The following is a 19,813-nucleotide window of genomic DNA, read 5'->3' on the forward strand; positions in this document are numbered from 1 at the left end:
ATGCTAAATCTCCACCAAGCTAAGCCATGCATACCTATGCTCACACCTATCACACCTGAATCTCATAAACCCAAAATCAAAGGAAGTTATCATTTCATGTCTTCATGAACCCTAAGTGATTAAATAGTACCAAATAGAAAGCAAACCCTAACTTGTTACTCTCATGTTAGCATCATTGATCACCCTTCATTGATACAACCCCATTATGATCAAACTTAAAATACCAAACCTATGTGGTACCTCACTTTATATACTCACGCCTAACTAAATCATGCAACCACTAGATTTTATGAAACCATCTTGTTTTAGATCCACATAGCTCCTATTTGTAGTATTTCTTCTTCATTAAAAAACATGTTCTTCATTATTCTTTTGAAGTAAATAACAAATAAACCATATAAGCTAATAGTTCCTACTTGAAATACTTATTATTACTTAAGTAGCATGTTCTTTAAAAGTTATTCTTTTAAAATATATAGCAAGTAATCAACAAATATGCCTTATAGGACTTAAATGACAACTGCTCCATACATATTATGCAGCTACTAGTCCATTGTCTGCTAGTATGATTGTTACGATGCATTATACCACTTTTTATGATACTAAGATAAACAAACTCTAATAAGAACCTTGTTTGTGGAATTATTACAAAAGTTCAATACACCCTAAAAAATCATTACAACTCACCAATCCTAAATCATCGGGGTTAGGTTAAGCTTAGAACGATTCCATTTCATACTTATGCATTATAGCATCCTTGCAAGTTCTTCAAACATTGTTCTTACCAGACAATGATGGTATTTCAGAATTTGGAGTTATATCATCTCGAAATCCTTGTCTGCATAATCTTGCAGTCAAGAAAGGAAAGTTCATCACTTGCTCATGTCATTTGATTGTTTTTATCAAATTATATGCAAAGTTTTATACTTATCACACCTGCATTGAAAAGCAAAAGATTAATTTTACAATTATGAATATGACTATGTGGTGGGCAATGGAATCATGGTTTGAGATGATGGTGGAGGTCCCGTTGCAACTTGGAAAGTATTCACATAGGATTAACAACAAATGTGGTCCAGTGATTCTAGCGCCGTATATTACGTGTTAACCATAAGATCTATAATGGCTCTAGGAAAGTCAGATGTATCTTCTTACTTTCACATATCAGTGGACTTGATAGAGCCTGGATGTGTGTTCGTGAACACTCGGTAGTTTGGGATGGACTTAATATCCCCATCCGCGTGGATGAAGGGCGCTCTACCGTATATGATTGATTGTCCATAGCATATCATTTGTAAAGTCGTATGAACGGAACATGTCTACCAGGGATATGTGTATGGACAAAAGGGTGGGTATACGGGGTCGCGAAGAAGGCAGTGATTTGTTTGGATCTTACACCTGGCCTCACACCAAGGAAGTGTGGACGAGCACGCGACTCGGTTGGAAACAAGGATAAGTTCTCGTATACGTAAAGTAACACACCTCTGCAGAGCGTATTGAATTATGACTTGCCACACCACGTTTCTGGAAGGAACTACGAAGGCGGCAGAAAAGGAACTCCATGAAATTCTGGTCAACCTGTGAAAACTGACGGACATAGTTTTTCAGAATAAAATAACCTTTGAAGAAATGATTACGAAAACTTGCATTTGTCTACGACTTTCTGGTCTGTGGCTGTAGCTAGTACATGATACACCTATTTCTATTATTCAACTTGCTGAGTACGCTCGTACTCATTCGTTCCCTCTTGAACCCCCTTCTTAGATTTAAAGTCACCGAAGGAGTAACTCGAAGACAAAGGTGTCAACTACCAAAAGATGGATCACCCAATCAATGAAGTCAATGGAGTAAACTTCTACATTAGCTAGAGTGGAAACCTAGATTAGTAATAGAATGAAACCATTTCTCTAATCCTAGCACCTAAGTATCTAGAGTTCTATAGCAAGCAAAAATTCTCTAAAGCTAGAGTTAGCAATAAATTAGGCTACGAGTTATTATTTTGAAGCTTTATTTGCAATTTTACCTCACTGTAAAGTATGAGGCTGTGTTGATCTTCTGTAAACAGTTCGTGTGTACTTCTATAGACATGACTTGGACTCGCATATGTTTCTATTGTACCACTCTGAGGGATGTAATACTAGTGAAACGGTATTTTATTGGTGTTATGTCAACGACTTGCATACTACACCATGCAGTGGCATGCTGGGTCACCACATTAATACAACATAGATATTTTTTTTTAGATAAAGAAGCAATAGCCCCAGCCTCTGCATCAATTGATGCACACAGCCGTTTATTATAGATCATAGAGTATCAAGTATCAAGTATGAGTAACAAAAGATTTTCTTAGTATCAATTGATGCAATATAGATATTTACATGTAGATTTTCTTAGTTCTCATACTCTGGACAATTATTACATATCGTCATTCTTCTGCAACCAATAACATACTTTTTAAGCATTATGACCAAGAACAAAGGTAGGACGGAGATACACGGAGCACTTAAGTCGCATGGGTTTCTTAACTCTAACATAGACTAGACCTTGACAACAAGCGCCCTAGCAAAACCTTCTCTCTCGTATATATGCCTCTCCGCCTATGTGGATGTAGAAAAAACAGGAGGCGACTGTAAAGCATAACTCAGTTTTTCAAATATTTTGAAAACCAATAGATATTGTGGTATTGTCTAACACTTATGCACATCTTTGTGTTTGGCTCCCTTGATCCACCAATGTTGGACAATGATCTCTTACTCGTGGAGCCTAAGTGGAATACAATATGTCGTCCTAAAGAACAAGAAGGATTACGGGTGAAAGTCATGTAGATTAAAACATATGTTTATTTAGCAAATGGCTTTTTAAGCTTTTTGAACAAAGAAGTGGTTTGGAAGGAGTTGCTACATATTAAGTATCTCCGAAACAAAACATTTTCACAAGTAACGTCTGGAAGCTTACCACTTTAGTTGTTTCACAGTTAAGCCTCTGTATATAGATCTTGCAAACGGGCATACGGTGAAACTAAAGATTAAGATTTTCATGTGATTTCTGTATAAAAAAAATTCATACTTACAAAATATAACCTCGCTCAAAGAAATTGAAATAGTTGCAAGAAATATGTGTTCCGTGATTCGGAGTAATATATCAACCATCTCTTTCTCCATTGTCCCTTTGCTTGTCTTATTTAAAGAGTTATTCAGTATAATTTTGGTATCCCGCCTCCAAATAATGTGACGAATATGTTATGAAATTAGTTAAGTGGGGTAGAGAAGCAAGATAAGACACACAGGGTAGGCACTTGTGCTTTAACATGGGCTATATGTGTTAAGGATACCGATCGGATATGGAACTTTCGAAATGATATTGTCTTGAATAAGAGTACAAATGCCTATTTTTTACAGGTTCTCCGTATAGTTACACATTCGATCCACGACTGGCCATTTCTTCTACTGGAGGAGCAGCGGGTGCATATTGTTTCTGGATGCACTCGGCCTGAGACGGTTGCTCGGAATATCTACAATAAGGATGGCTGGCGGCTTGCTTAGCGATTACGAGATGCATAAGACATTTTTTCTTATGTTTTGTTGGTTAATATTTATGTACACCCTCCGTGACTCTCGCGAGATGTAAAATCTAAACTGCAAACTCTCAAACTTTATAACAAAAAAGATATGTGTGTATCAATTGATGCATAGGTCGGAGATATTCTCTACTTGTCGAAAAAATGGAAGCGTTGTCACTTACCGTGGGCTCTAGCAATCAGAAATAATCAAGGGCCAAACATAAAGTTTTGGGATATTTTTGAAGTTCTGTTAAATCGTTTTAGGAGTTAAGGTTCTCGTGGGGTTGAACATAAAGCTCAGAGCTCGGTGAATTTAATGAGTGCTCGTCCGGTCGACTCGTTTAGCTCGGCCCGCTATAGTAACGATCCTATACACTACTTAACCTGTTAGCTAATGTTTTTTTAATGGTCTTAACGAGCTCACCAGCATGTAAGGCTGGTGCCAACGCGGGCTGGAGGCGGGGCGGTACCGCCCGCGTCGGGGCGAGAGGGAGGCGAGAGGCGGGCGAGACGCTAGCGGCGGGCGGTGGATCCACCGCCCAGCGGTAGGGGGCGGTACCGCCCGCCTATAGCCCGCGTTGGAGGCGAGAGCGGGGCGAGAGGGAGGCGATAGCGGTGCTAGTGGGGGCGGTAGGGAGGCGGTAGAGAGGCGGTAGGGAGGAGAGAGAAGTGAGAGCTGGCACTATAGCCCGTGCACTGGCACCGTGGGGTGAGAGTGGGGTAAAAGCTGACGTGGCGAGGCTATAGTGGGGTGATGCATTGGTACCAGCCTAATGAACATAGTAGACAATGATCTTTATTCTTAACGAGGTTAACAATTTGAGCCTTGATGATTATGAGCTTAACGAGCCGAGCAGCTGGTTAGTCAACCATGTCCATCACAAGTGCCTGAGTTCTTTTAGCGGGGTCGCAAGTGCCTTAGAGCATCTCTAGCGGCCCGATGTAAATGGACCGAAGCGATCTGTTTGTGTCAACATGGAAAAATTAAGGGTAGCACCCCACCCTGGCGGCACGACACAAACGGACCAGCCTATCAGAGATGACCCATTCGTGGTCAAATTTGGACCGGGAATGTGTGGTCGCGGATACAATGCGGACCACGAACGTGTCCGTGACCTATCGCCTCAGGCCTGCCTAGCAGTTGGTCAGCGGCTGTTTCACTTCCCCTTCTACGCGCTGGTCGTCATGGAGCCATCAATGGCACACACATAGAATCCAGCGCCATCATTCAATGCGGCCGTGTGTCCAGCCTTTTTAAGGGCAGCGGCGTTGCCCTGCCATTGCCATCACCATCGTCTCCCCAAGCTCCCTCCACCAGCACCCTCTTCTGCTTCCATAGGGCAACAAGGCCATGGGCAAGGGGTGGCCATTCAAGAAGCCCAAGAAGTACGACCATGAGACCAGTTTGTTGTCGGTGAAGGCGAAGAAGAAGTCGCGGAATCCCCGTCACCATTGACATGGCATGGGCCCTCTACAAGGGTTGCACGTTGTGTGCTCCGGGGTGGAACGACGTCCACCTCCCCAGTGGTTGACTCCTCAGCCACCGGAGAGTGCTGATGGATCGGGAAAACGACCACATTATCACCATCTAAACCGGGATATTTTATTACAATATGCCACAAATATCTTTGTAGGCCCACTAATAAATGCTAATCAATGCGGAGATGTGCAAATCCTCTACTTTATTTGTTTTGTGCAGAAATGGATGAAATCAGAAGGAAATCAAGGGCATTTAATGAAAAAACGTGAGCTGGAATGATCACCAAGTTAACCAGATTCGCGAGACATCTTAGATAAGACTTAACGACCCATGGTACGGTAATGCCCGCTCGTACCAGCTGACCGTACCATGTGTTGGTGGCTCCGCATCATCCACCCAATATAAAACATGAAGGGACGTGAGGAATTTGACGAACACATGACGATAAAAACCACCTTCCAACGCTAGATCGAATCTCATCTCCCCCTAAGCCTCGTAGCCACCACCATCGAATTCAATGCATCATCAACATCATCACCGATTCATCCCCACTTCGTCTACTTGTAATCTAGATTCGATATAGGATTGGCGGCTTTGTAAGACTCATCATCTCCTTGAGATTTTTTATACAATGTTTACTATTGTTGATCCGATTATGACTGAGTAGTCCACTTGGGATACGGGCTGCGGCTTAATCCTTGCAACAATATGTGCATGTAACTTCGTATGTCATATTTTGCAGTATGGGAGTAGCGATCCATTACATGTCTTAGATCTTTTTATCTCGATCTTGAGGGTTTGACAGGTAGTGAAACAAAGAGACCGGTAGTACGTTGACTAGAGTTAAGCTGCATAATTTGATGCTATGCTCAGGTGAAAATATTCATGGATCGATAGTGTGGTTAGCATCTGGGGTAACGGTAATGTCACGAAACTTAAGTCTATTGTGTGATTTATCTTAATACCACGCTCCACGCGGCATGTGGAGAGATCCAGGGTGAACAATTGATCCATGAAAACCGCGACATGCTTCATCACGGTGCACATTAGGACGTCCTACCCACCTCCGTGTTGCATCTTTTACCTTGACTATATTATAGTACATGTGTGCTTTATTTTATCTTCTAAATCTCATCACGCAGCTGCAAAGAGGAACCTCAAGCCCAAGGCTGCCTACAATCATCCATACACAACCATACACAATAAAGAATTGGTCAGGTAATACAAGAGTCAAAGGAATACTAAAAGTCTCGACTGAGTGATCTTACATCAAAACGATCTTCCTTTATAGGAAAAAAAACTTTAATACTACAATATGGTAATAGGTTCCGCGGTAGAACACACTTGGCTACCATTAGTAGCCGCGGGCCGAAAAGGCACGCACCATTGGTGTGCTTGTACTGGTAGCGGATCGGACTAAAAGGCACGCGACTACTAGGTGGGGCCGACTGTACTCGGGTCCAGAAAGTACCCGCAGCGCGCGCCAGTGGGGGCACGGACTGCTATTTTCATACCAGTTACGTGTGTCTTTGCCTCGCCCGCTTCCAATATATTGGGCTGACGAGCACGAAACAGCCAAAATACTAGTCGCGTTCCCTATTTTGGACAAGCTGCTACTAACTAGCTTAGTAGTAGCATGCTCTATTTTGGGTACTCTACTACTAGTTCTCGGGATTTGCACCCCCGGTGCATCGATATCGTATTTTGAGTTTTGAAAAAAAAAGAAATTGATAGAAAATTCAAAAGATAAAATCCTTGGAGATGGCCATGTGTTATGTCATCTAGTTTTAAGGAAAATTAACAAACATAAATTTAATATATTATGCAAAATGACATCATGCTCAGTAAAACGGATTTTCTGGTTGCCGCCGAAAAAGTTTTTTATGTGAAAATGTATCTACGCAAGATTTTACATCCGATTTCAACGGCCTTCGGCGGTTAGCGATTTTTTTGATTCCGAAAAACCGAAAAGGAAAATAGAGTTTTTTCAGGTTTTAGATTCGGCACAATTTTTTTAAAAAAATTCACTTTCCCACTACTCCACCCTCTTTCCCTCATCCTCTTCCACTTATCGACCTTCTCACTTCCTCCTTTTCCACTTCTCCAACCTCATTATCTTCCACTTCTCCACCTTCTCCCCTCCCCCTCTTCCACTGATCCACCTTCTCCCTTCCTCCTCTTTCACTTCTCCACCCTCATTATCTTCCACCTTTCCACCTTATCCTCTCCTCCCCTTCTCCACCTTCTTTCCCTCCTTCTCTTTCACTTCTCCACCATCTCCTCTCTATTGACTATCTCCCCCTAACGATGGCGACCACCGGCCCTCCTCTCCAGCGATGGCGACCACCTCCTCCCGGCAACGGTGACCACCTCCTACCCAACGACGGTGACTACCTCCTCTCTGGCTACGGCAACACCTCCTCTCCTGACAACGGTGACCACCTCCTCCCTCGATGACGGCAACCACCTCCTCCCCCGACGACGGCGACCACCTCCTCCCCGATGATGGCAAACCACCTCCTCCCCGACGACGGGCCACCGCCGATGCCCTGCTCTAGCGACCAGCTCCTCGCCTAGATCTCATCAATGTCATGGACTCGATTGCTTTCTTTTGCTTTTTAGGGTGTTTTGTGAGAATCGTGTGGATAACTGGGCGATGGTCCCATCTTTATTTTAAATTGCAAAACAAAAAAAAATACATGTAGCGGGGTGATACATCCCAAATGTATCTACTTTCCAAGAACTTTGCTCAATGAATTACTCCGAAATCTCACCATACTTGGATAAAAACTGCTGAATCTGATGTTGTTTTTAGTAAAGTCTCCTTTTTGTCAAGTTTTCGCCGGAAATAAAATCGGGGAAAAATACAACGAAAGTTTTTCACCAAAAGAAGGGACTTGGAGCTTTGGACCACAAGAGGGGAGCCACGAGGCCTGAACGAGGCCAGGTGGTGCGCCGTACTTCTTTGGGCGCGCCACCTACGCCCGTTCGACCCTCGGGCGTCATCTCCCCTCCCCCCTTCGCGAGGTGCCTATATACCCTAAAACCTACCCCTGGAAAGACACGACGTTTCGAGAAATAGAGCGCCGCCAAGACCACGATCTTCGTTGTGGGAGTCATATTGATCATGCTCTCCACCCCGGAGAGAGGTATTTCGAGGGCTTGTTCATCATCAACGGCACCGACGTCATCATCAACCATCAGAAGCGGTATGGATGAAGAGGTTCATTGTAGAACTCGGTGTGGTTCCTAGTGCATTGGACCCACTAGTCATCTGCTGTGACAACATGGGTGCCATCGCCAATGCACAAGAACCAAGGTCACACAAGAGGCTGAAGCATATCAAGCTGCGTTATCATTCGATTCGCGAGTACATCGAAGATGGATAAGTAAATATTTGCAAAGTACACACTGATCTGAATGTAGCAGATCCGTTGACTAAAGCTCTCCCTAGGGCAAAGCATGACCAACACCAGAATGCCATGGGTGTTAGGTACCTTACAATGTAATCTAGATTATTGACTCTAGTGCAAGTGGGAGACTGTTGGAGATATGCCCAAGAGGCAATAATAAAAGTGGTTATTATATATCTTTATGTTTATGATAAATGTTTATATACCATGCTATAATTGTATTAACCGAAACATTGATACATGTGTGTTATGTAAACAACAATGAGTCCCTAGTAAAGCCTCTTAACTAGCTTGTTGATTAATAGATGATTAGTTTCATAATCATGAACATTGGATGTTATTAATAACAAGGTTATATCATTATATGAATGATGTAATGGACACACCCATTTAAGCGTAGCATAAGATCACGTCATTAAGTTATTTGCTATAAGCTTTCGATACATAGTTACCTAGTCCTTTCGACCATGAGATCATGTAAATCACTTATGCTGGAAAGGTACTTTGATTACATCAAACGCCACTGCGTAAATGGGTGGTTATAAAGGTGGGATTAAGTATCCGGAAAGTATGAGTTGAGGCATATGGATCAATAGTGGGATTTGTCCATCCCGATGACGGATAGATATACTCTGGGCCCTCTCGGTGGAATGTCGTCTAATGTCTTGCAAGCATATGAATAAGTTCATAAGAGACCACATACCACGGTACGAGTAAAGAGTACTTGTCAGGAGACGAGGTTGAACAAGGTATAGAGTGATACCGATGATCAAACCTCGGACAAGTAAAATATCGCGTGACAAAGGGAATTGGTATCGTATGTGAATGGTTCATTCAATCACTAAGTCATCGTTGAATATGTGGGAGCCATTATGGATCTCCAGATCCCGCTATTGGTTATTGGTCGAAGAGAGTTCTCACCCATGTCCACATAGTTCACGAACCGTAGGGTGACACACTTAAGGTTTGATGTTGTATTAGTAGAACTTGAATATGGAATGGAGTTCGAAGTATTGTTCGAAGTCTCGGATGGGATCCCGGACATCACGAGGAGTTCCGGAATGGTCCGGAGAATAAGATTCATATATAGGAAGTCATATTCCAAGTTTGGAAATGATCTGGTGCATTTATGGAAGGTTCTAGAAGGTTCTAGAAAAGTCTGGAAGAAATCACTTTGGAAGGCGGAGTCCCGGAGGGACTCCACCACCCATGGCCGGCCAACCCTAGGGGGTGGAGTCCCAGGTTGACTCCACCTAAGGTGGCCAGCCACCCCCTCCCAAGGAAAGGTGGGAGTCCCACCTCAAGTGGGAATCCCACCTTGGGTAGGTTTCATGTCATATGGAAGGTTTTGGTTTGGGGTCTTATTCGAAGACTTGTAGACCAACTCTTGGGTGTTCCACCTATATAATGAGGGACAAGGGGAGGGGGCCGGCCACCCCAAGACCACAAGGTGGCCGCACCCTATAGTGGTCGGCGCCCCCCTCTCCCAAACCCTAGCCGCACCACCTCCTCCACCTCTCCCGCAAACGCTTAGCGAAGCTCCGCCGGATTTCTCCATCGCCACCGCCACCACGCCGTTGTGCTGCCGGATTCAAGGAGGAGCTACTACTTCCGCTGCCCGCTGGAACGGGGAGAAGGACGTCGTCTTCATCAACACCGAACGTGTGACCGAGTACGGAGGTGCTGCCCGATCGTGGCACCGTGATCAAGATCTTCTACGCGCTTTTGCAAGCGACAAGTGATCGCCTACCGCATCAACAAGAGCCTCATCTTGTAGGCTTTGGAAATCTTCAAGGGTGAGTCTCGATCATCTCCTCGTTGCTCCCGTCTTCTAGATTGCATCTTGGCTTGGATTGCGTTCTCGCGGTAGGAAATTTTTTTTTTCTATGCAACGAATCCCTACAGTGGTATCAGAGCCGTGTCTATGCATAGATGGTTGCACGAGTAGAACACAATGGTTTTGTGGGCGTTGATGCTTATGTTGTCTTTAGTTTGAGTACTTTGCATCTTTGTGGCATAGTGGGATGAAGCGGCTCGGGCTAACTTTACATGACCGCGTTCATGAGATTTGCTCCACGCTCGACATGCAACTTGTATTGCATAAGTGGCTTTGCGGGTGTCTGACTCTCCTACTATAGTGAAGATTCAATTTACTCTTCTATTGACAACACTAGTATCACCGTTGTGGTTCATGTTCGTAGGTAGATTAGATCTTACTCGAAAACCCTAAACCACGTAAAATATGCAAACCAAATTAGAGACGTCTAACTTGTTTTTGCAGGGTTTGGTGATGTGATATGGCCATAATGTGATGATGAATATGTATGAGATGATCATTATTGTATTGTGGCAACCGGCAGGAGCCTTATGGTTGTCTTTAAATTTCATGTTGAGTAGTATTTCAAAGAAGTTGTAATAGTTGCTACATGGGAGAACAATCATGAAGACGGCGCCATTGACCTTGACGCTACGCCGACGATGATGGAGATCATGCCCATTGATGATGGAGATCATGTCCGTGCTTTGGAGATGAAGATCAAAGGCGCAAAGACAAAAGGGCCATATCATATCACATATGAACTGCATGTGATGTTAATCCTGTATGCATCTTATTTTGCTTAGATCACGACGGTAGCATTATAAGATGATCCCTCTCACTAAATATCAAGATAATAAAGTGTTCATCCTTAGTAGCACCGTTGCCAAGACTTGTCGTTTCAAAGCATCTCGTGATGATCGGGTGTGATAGACTCAACAAGTGCATACAACGGGTGCAAGCCAGTTTTGCACATGCGGATACTAAGGTGGCCTTGACGAGCCTAGCATGTACAGACATGGTCTCGGAACACATGATACCGAAATGTAGAGCATGAATCATATGATTGATATGATGAACACTTTGAGTATTCGCCATTGAAGTTACATCTTGTCTCGTGATGATCGGACTTGGTGTGGTGGATTTGGTTCGTGTGATCACTAAGACAATGCGGGGGATATTGTTTTGAGTGGGAGTTCACCTAGTTTTTAATTTTGTTGAATTAAAATTTGAACTCAATTTGTCATAAACCTAGTCTAAACTATTGTAAATATATAGATATGGCGTCCCCAATCAATTTTAACCAGTTCCTAGAGAAAGAAAAGCTTAAGAGCAACGGTAGCAACTTCACCGACTGGTTCCGTCATGTGAGGATCTTCCTCAATGGCGGAAATCTGCAATATGTGCTTGATGCACCGCTAGGTGACCCTCCTGCAGAAACTGAAACCGATGAAGTAAAGAACGTTTACGAGACTCGGAAAACTCGGTACTCTCAAGTTCAGTGTGCCATCCTATGCAGTCTGGAAGCCGATCTTCAAAAACGTTTTGAGCACCATGATCCTCATGAGTTGGTCAATGAGTTGAAAACTATCTTTGAAACTCATGCGGCCGTGGAATGCTATGAAGCATCGAAACACTTCTTCAGTTGCATGATGGAAGAAGGCAGCTCCGTTAGTGAGCACATGCTCGCCATGACTGGGCATGCGAAGAAACTCAGTGATTTGGGAATAGTGATTCCTAACCGACTGTGGATTAATCGTGTCCTTCAATCACCGCCACCTAGTTACAAGAACTTTGTGATGAACTACAATATGCAGAACATGAACAAAGAGTTACCTGATGAACAAAGAGTTACCTGAACTCTTCTCCCTGCTGAAATCTGCTGAGATTGAGATCAAGAAAAAGCACCAAGTGTTGATGGTCAACAAGACCACCAGTTTCAAGAAACAGGGCAAGTCTAAGGGAAAATTCAAGAAGGGTGGCAAGAAAGCTTCCACGCCTCCTGTGAAACCTAAGACTGGCCCTAAGCCTGATGCTGAGTGTTATTACTGCAAGGAGAAGGGACATTGGAAGCGTAATTGCTCCAAGTATTTGGCGGATCTGAAGAGCGGCCTTGTCAAGAAGAAGAAAGAAGGTATATCTAATATACATGTTATAGATGTTTATCTTACTGGTTCTCGTACTAGTACCTGGGTATTTGATACTGGTTCGGTTGCTCATATTTGTAACTCGAAACAGGAACTAAAGAATAAACGAAGACTATTGAAGGATGAAGTGACGATGCGCGTTGGAAATGGATCCAAAGTCGATGTGATCGCTGTCGGCACACTTCCTCTACATCTACCTTCGGGATTAGTTTTAAACCTCAATAATTGTTATTTTGTACCCGCGTTGAGCATGAACATTATATCTGGATCTTGTTTAATGCAAGACGGTTATTCATTCAAGTCTGAGAATAATGGTTATTCTATTTTTATGAATAATATCTTTTATGGTCGAGCACCTGAAAAGAATGGTTTATTTCTGTTAGATCTCGATAGTAGTGATACACATATTCATAACATTGATGCTAAGCGAATTAAATTAAATGATAATTCTACTTATATGTGGCACTGTTGTCTTGGTCATATTGGAGTGAAACGCATGAAGAAACTCCATACTGATGGATTACTTGAATCACTTGACTTTGAGTCACTTGATAGATGCGAAGCATGTCTAATGGGAAAAATGACTAAGACTCCATTCTCTGGTATTATGGAGTGAGCTACTGACTTATTGGAAATCATACATACCGATGTGTGCGGACCAATGAGTGTAGCATCGCGCGGTGGTTATCGTTATGTTCTAACCTTCACAGATGATCTGAGTAGATATGGGTATATCTATTTCATGAAACATAAATCCGAAACTTTCGAGAAGTTTAAGGAATTCCAAAGTGAAGTAGAAAATCAACGTAGCAAGAAGATTAAATTTCTACGATCTGATCGCGGAGGTGAATATCTGTGTTATGAGTTTGGCATGCATTTAAAGAAATGCGGAATACTTTCACAATTGACACCGCCGGGAACACCTCAACGAAATGGTGTGTCCGAACGTCGTAATCGAACTCTCTTAGATATGGTTCGTTCTATGATGTCTCTTACTGATTAACGTTATCATTTTGGAGTTATGCATTAGAGACAGCCGCATTCACTTTAAATAGAGCACCATCAAAATCCGTTGAAACGACACCGTATGAATTATGGTTTAATAAGAAACCTAAGATGTCGTTCCTTAAAGTTTGGGGTTGCGAAGCCTATGTAAAAAAGTTACAACCGGACAAGCTAGAACCCAAAGCGGAGAAATGCGTATTCATAGGATACCCTAAGGAAACTATAGGGTACACTTTCTATCACAGATCTGAAGGCAAGATATTTGTTGCTAAGAATGGAACCTTTCTTGAGAAAGAATTTCTCACTAAAGAAGTGACTGGAAGAAAAGTAGAACTCGATGAGATTGATGAATCTTCACTCATTGATCAGAGTAGCGCAGTACCGGAAGTTGTTCCTGTGCCGCCTACACCGGCAACAGAGAAAGCTAATGATAATGATCATGAAACTTTGAACGAGATAACTACTGAACCTCGCAGATCGACAAGGGAACGTGCCACTCCTGATTGGTATGATCCTTGTCTAAATGTCATGATTGTGGACAACAATGATGAAGACCCTGGGACGTATGAAGAAGCGATGATGAGCCCAGATTCCAACAAATGGCAAGAAGCCATGAAATCCGAAATGGGATCCATGTATGATAACAAAGTGTGGACTTTGGTAGACTTACCTGATAGCCGCAAGGCTGTCGAAAATAAATGGATCTTCAAGAGAAAACAGGATCTTTGATGGTAATATTACTGTCTATAAAGCTCGACTTGTCGCAAAGGGTTTTCGACAAATTCAAGTTGTTGACTACGATGAGACTTTCTCACCTGTAGCGAAGCTAAAATCTGTGAGGATTTTGTTAGCAATAGCTGCATTTTTCGATTATGAGATTTGGCAGATGGATGTCAAAACGATGTTCCTTAATGGAGACATTGAGGAAGAGTTGTATATGGTACAACCCAAAGGTTTTGTCGATCCTAAAAATGCTGACAAAGTATGCAAACTTCAGCGTTCAATTTATGGACTGAAGCAAGCATCGAGAAGTTGGAACCGACGCTTTGATAAGGTGATCAAAGACTTCGGGTTTATACAGTGTCATGGAGAGGCATGTATTTACAAGAAAGTGAGTGGGAGCTCTGTAGCATTCCTGATATTATATGTAGATGACATATTATTGATTGGGAATGATATAGAACTATTAAGCAGTGTAAAAGGTTATTTGAATAATAGTTTTTCAATGAAAGACCTTGGTGAAGCATCGTATATATTAGGCATCAAGATTTATAGAGATAGATCAAGACGTCTAATAGGGCTATCACAAAGTACATACCTGGACAAGATTCTAAAAAAGTTTAGAATGGACGAAAGTAAGAAAGGATTCTTACCTATGTTATCAGGCAAGGTCTTGAGTAAGACTCAAGGTCCGGCTACGGCAGAAGAAAGAGAAAGGATGAGTCAGATCCCCTATGCCTCGGCAGTAGGCTCTATCATGTATGCCATGCTATGTACTAGACCGGATATAGCACATGCTGTTAGTTTGACTAGCAGATATCAAAGTGATCCAGGAATGGAACACTGGACAGCGGTCAAGAATATCCTGAAGTACTTGAAAAGAACTAAGGATATGTTTCTTTGCTATGGAGGTGACCAAGAGCTCGTTGTAACAAGTTACACCGATGCAAGTTGGAACACTGATCCTGATGACTCTAAGTCACGGTCTGGGTACGTGTTTATATTGAATGGTGTTGCGTAAGCTGGGCAAGCTCGAAGCAGTGCACGGTGGCGAAGTCTTCAACAGAATCGGAGTACATAGCGGCTTCAGAGGCTTCATCAGAAGCGGTATGGATGAAGAGGTTCATTGTAGAACTCGGTGTGGTTCCTAGTGCATTGGACCCACTAGTCATCTACTGTGACAACATGGGTGCCATCGCCAATGCACAAGAACCAAGGTCACACAAGAGGCTGAAGCATATCAAGCTACGTTATCATTCGATTCGCGAGTACATCGAAGATGGAGAAGTAAAGATTTGCAAAGTACACACTGATCTGAATGTAGCAGATCCGTTGACTAAAGCTCTCCCTAGGGCAAAGCATGACCAACACCAGAATACCATGGGTGTTAGGTACCTTACAATGTAATCTAGATTATTGACTCTAGTGCAAGTGGGAGACTGTTGGAGATATGCCCAAGAGGCAATAATAAAAGTGGTTATTATATATCTTTATGTTTATGATAAATGTTTATATACCATGCTATAATTGTATTAACCGAAACATTGATACATGTGTGTTATGTAAACAACAATGAGTCCCTAGTAAAGCCTCTTAACTAGCTTGTTGATTAATAGATGATTAGTTTCATAATCATGAACATTGGATGTTATTAATAACAAGGTTATATCATTATATGAATGATGTAATGGACACACCCATTTAAGCGTAGCATAAGATCACGTCATTAAGTTATTTGCTATAAGCTTTCGATACATAGTTACCTAGTCCTTTCGACCATGAGATCATGTAAATCACTTATGCTGGAAAGGTACTTTGATTACATCAAACGCCACTGCGTAAATGGGTGGTTATAAAGGTGGGATTAAGTATCCGGAAAGTATGAGTTGAGGCATATGGATCAATAGTGGGATTTGTCCATCCCGATGACGGATAGATATACTCTGGGCCCTCTCGGTGGAATGTCGTCTAATGTCTTGCAAGCATATGAATAAGTTCATAAGAGACCACATACCACGGTACGAGTAAAAGAGTACTTGTCAGGAGACGAGGTTGAACAAGGTATAGAGTGATACCGATGATCAAACCTCGAACAAGTAAAATATCGCGTGACAAAGGGAATTAGTATCGTATGTGAATGGTTCATTCAATCACTAAGTCATCGTTGAATATGTGGGAGCCATTATGGATCTCCAGATCCCGCTATTGGTTACTGGTCGAAGAGAGTTCTCACCCATGTCCACATAGTTCACGAACCGTAAGGTGACACACTTATGGTTTGATGTTGTATTAGTAGAACTTGAATATGGAATGGAGTTCGAAGTATTGTTTGAAGTTTCGGATGGGATCCCGGACATCACGAGGAGTTCCGGAATGGTCCGGAGAATAAGATTCATATATAGGAAGTCATATTCCAAGTTTGGAAATGATCCGGTGCATTTATGGGAGGTTCTAGAAGGTTCTAGAAAAGTCCGGAAGAAATCACTTTGGAAGGCGGAGTCCCGGAGGGACTCCACCACCCATGGCCGGCCAACCCTAGGGGGTGGAGTCCCAGGTGGACTCCACCTAAGGTGGCCGGCCACCCCCTCCCAAGGAAAGGTGGGAGTCCCACCTCAAGTGGGAATCCCACCTTGGGTAGGTTTCATGTCATATGGAAGGTTTTGGTTTGGGGTCTTATTCGAAGACTTGTAGACCAACTCTTGGGTGTTCCACCTATATAATGAGGGACAAGGGGAGGGGGCCGGCCACCCCAAGACCACAAGGTGGCCGCACCCTATAGTGGCCGGCGCCCCCCTCTCCCAAACCCTAGCCGCCCCACCTCCTCCACCTCTCCCGCAAACGCTTAGCGAAGCTCCGCCGGAGTTCTCCATCGCCACCGCCACCACGCCGTCGTGCTGCCGGATTCAAGGAGGAGCTACTACTTCCGCTGCCCGCTGGAACGGGGAGAAGGACGTCGTCTTCATCAACACCGAACGTGTGACCGAGTACGGAGGTGCTGCCCGATCGTGGCACCGTGATCAAGATCTTCTACGCGCTTTTGCAAGCGGCAAGTGATCGTCTACCGCAGCAACAAGAGCCTCATCTTGTAGGCTTTGGAAATCTTCAAGGGTGAGTCTCGATCATCTCCTCGTTGCTCCCGTCTTCTAGATTGCATCTTGGATTGGATTGCGTTCTCGCGGTAGGATTTTTTTTTGTTTTATATGCAACGAATCCCTACATTAACTGGTGAACCATGTGTCGGCGCTGGTACCCACCTGGGCGAGAGCGTTGCCGGAGATCGTGGACCTCACCCAGGACGACGACGACGAGAAGTAGATTAGGCCTGAGTTGTTTTGGGTCCGTTTTTTAGTGTTTTCCCTCTTATTTACCTATATAAACTATGTTTCCTATGAATAAAATTTGCGAAAAAAAATGTTTCAGGCCGTTGGGCATACCCTAACCCCAACGGACAAAAACACGACTCGGCCGATTTGTGCCCACGTCCCGACGCAAATGAATCAGAATGTATATATTTAGGATCCAAAATACGTGAAACCGTTGAAGATAGTGTTAGATAGAGATTTTTCTAAATAATATTATGTTTTTCAATAATTTTACTAAATAACAATATGTTTTTCAATAATTTTACAACTAATATGCGATTTAAAAAATTTGCGATGACTCGATTGGTCGGATAGTTGCCGATCGGCATACTGGTGGCCGATCGGGGCACTGCCCAAGCTTCATATCTGGTCGGTTAACAGACGGTCGATCGGCTGACTGTCGACCGAGTGAGTTCTACATTTGGAAATTTTTAAAATTATGTATTATTTGTAAAATTAAACGAAAAAGTATTATTTAAAAAAACCTCGTCTTAGATATGGAATCGTTTCAGAAATTCTTTTGGCATGGCAAAGTGATGAGGACATCCCTACCTCACTACTACCTCCGTCATTGCCAACTGAAGATGAACCTGCTGTGAAGCTCAAGTCCAATGAAGTCAGGATTGGACCAATGACACGAGCTCGTGCGAAGTTACTTAAACAACATGTGAACTTGTTCCTAAACGATACCTTGATTGATGAGAACTTTATACTACCTAAGTCCTATTACTTATGTATCATCAGGTATGAAGAGAAGACAAGCATTGCACGAGGAGGAGAGGAGCGGCTGGACGTGAAGATGGGCGTGAAGCTGGACAAGGAGCTGGACATGAAGATATCTCATGGACGCGCGAGGGAGGAGCGGGAGGAATGCGCGAGAGGAGAAGAAGAAGTCCAGGCCGGTCCAGCGCCCGGTCAGACCGGCCCCCACGCCGGGCCGCCCGGTCCCTGGCCCGGTCGACCGGCCGTCAACCGGAGGGAGTGCATCGTACCGGGCAGAAACCGGAAACTTCGCAGTTTCCCGGTTGGCGACCGGTTGACCGGACCACCGACCGGACCGGCCGGTCCACAACCCGGTCGACCGGATTCCAGACCGGACCAGTCCGAGTCTGTCTCGACCAGATCTATTCTGGGTCGGTTTTACTTGTATTTTTCGACCAGAACTCGTACCGGACGCCTATATAAGTGCCTTGGACGACCCCCTAGCTGTTTTAGACCACGTTTAAGATAAAACCTAGTTCTTAGTTGTTTGCTCTGCAAAACTATTGAATTCCCTACACCATATTGCTTGGATATTGTGTAGACCCTGTTTAAGTCTTGTGTGATCTACTGTTCCATTGGGAATTAGACGGTTGCAACTTACCGCTTCGTGGTCGGCGGCTACCTGCGCAAGTGTGTGGAGTTGCGAATATCTTGCAGGGTTGAGAGCTGTTGCATCTGGCGACAGGGACCAATCGAGAGATCTCGTTGCGTCATACAAGTTATCATCCATTACATCGTCGTGTTTCTCCGCTGCTATCATCCCGTGATCATCATCACCACCGTTGCTTACTGAGAAGATCGGGCCACCCCATATCATCTTGGTATCAGATTTCCAGTTTTCCTCGGTAAGCCATCCACAATCCATCCCATAGTTGAGTTGTGAGTGTTTTCCTATCCAGAAAAAGCCAAAAAAAAAATTAGGGTTAGGGTTTGCCATAGCCATAGCTTGCACTATTTTCGAGTTTTAGTTGCTTTTCGTAGTTGTTTTTGCGTAACTTTATCTTTCGTCTAGTATTTTAGAGTTTGAGTTTACTCTATCATCTTGTGTTACTTAGTCGTCTAGTGTCAGTTTTTGTTACTCCGAGTCCACATAGCGTACAGTGTGCTTGTTCTCAACCATAGACACAGCCTTTCGATATACGTGACTAGGAACTTCCCCAGAAGAGACTAGTTTTACCGCTCGACAGGCTGCTCATTAGGGTTTTGGTGCTTTGCATATCTTGTTGGCCGTGTTATCAAGGAGTTGAGTCATAAATTCAAAAAAAAAATTGAAAAGAAGCAAAAAGAGCTACATAGCTGCATGTGTTACAAAAAAAAAATACAAAAAGAAAAGTGAAGTGCTAGTTGAATCCAGTGAAATGCCTAAGTTTTCTTTACTGCACCCGTAGTTGAGCAATCTTGTGCCTGTCTCATTGGGCTTTGCTAGCGTCTCTCTAGAGCTTTGCAACCTTTCCTCCATATAGTTGCATTGCCCCATTATAGCGCCTTGTGTGAGTATCTTTGGTTGTCTACGGTCAGCGCTAGAGCTTGTTATTGGTGCAAATAGGTA

Source organism: Lolium perenne, chromosome 4, assembly GCF_019359855.2.
Source record: "Lolium perenne isolate Kyuss_39 chromosome 4, Kyuss_2.0, whole genome shotgun sequence".
NCBI lineage: Eukaryota > Viridiplantae > Streptophyta > Magnoliopsida > Poales > Poaceae > Lolium > Lolium perenne.